The sequence below is a fragment of the Carlito syrichta genome, unplaced genomic scaffold (assembly GCF_000164805.1).
Source record: "Carlito syrichta isolate Samal-C Ts95f unplaced genomic scaffold, Tarsius_syrichta-2.0.1 Scaffold311998, whole genome shotgun sequence".
In the NCBI taxonomy this organism is placed as follows: Eukaryota; Metazoa; Chordata; class Mammalia; order Primates; family Tarsiidae; genus Carlito; species Carlito syrichta.
In genome coordinates, this window is record NW_007256094.1 from 55,457 (window position 1) to 56,224 (window position 768).

Below are 768 nucleotides of genomic sequence, written 5' to 3' on the forward strand. Positions count from 1 at the left end.
CCACTGCAGTCTCGACCTGCTGGGCTCAGGTGATCCTTCCGCCTCAGCCTTCCAAGTAGCGGGAACTACAGGCATGCGCCACCACTCTCAGTTAATTTTTCTTGATTTATTGTAGAGACAAAGTCTCACCAAGTTGCCCAGGCTGGCCTTGCTCCCATATTAATGAGCTTTGGCTTTTTAAATTTTTTTTTTAGTTGGGATCTCACTCTGTAGTCCAGGCTAGAGTGCAGTGGTGCGATCACAGCACACTGCAGCCTCAACCTCCTGGATTCGGGTGATCTTCCCACTCAGCCTCCTGAATAGCTGAGACAACAGGCATGTGCCATCACATCTGGCTAAGTTTTTGATTTTTTTTGTAGAGATGAGATGAGGTCTCGCTTTCTTGCCCAGGCTGGTCTTGAACTCCTGGACTTGGGCAATTCTTTCTCCTCAGCCTCCCAAAGTGCTGAGATTACAGGTGTGAGCCACTACACCTGGCCTATCTCGCTTTTTATGGCATCATAGATTCACTATTATACACAGCATATTTTATTTTATTTTATTGAGTTGGAGTCTCACTCTGTCACTCAGGCTGGAGTGCAGTGGCATGATCACGGCCACCACAGTCTCAATCTGCTGGGCTCAGGCGAAACTTCCAAGTAGGTGGAACTACAGGCGTGCGCCACCACACCTGGCTAATTTTTCGATTTATTGTAGAGATGAGATCTTGCCAAGTTGCTCAGGCTGGTCTTGAACCCATGGGCTCAGGCAATCCTCTCACCTCAGCCT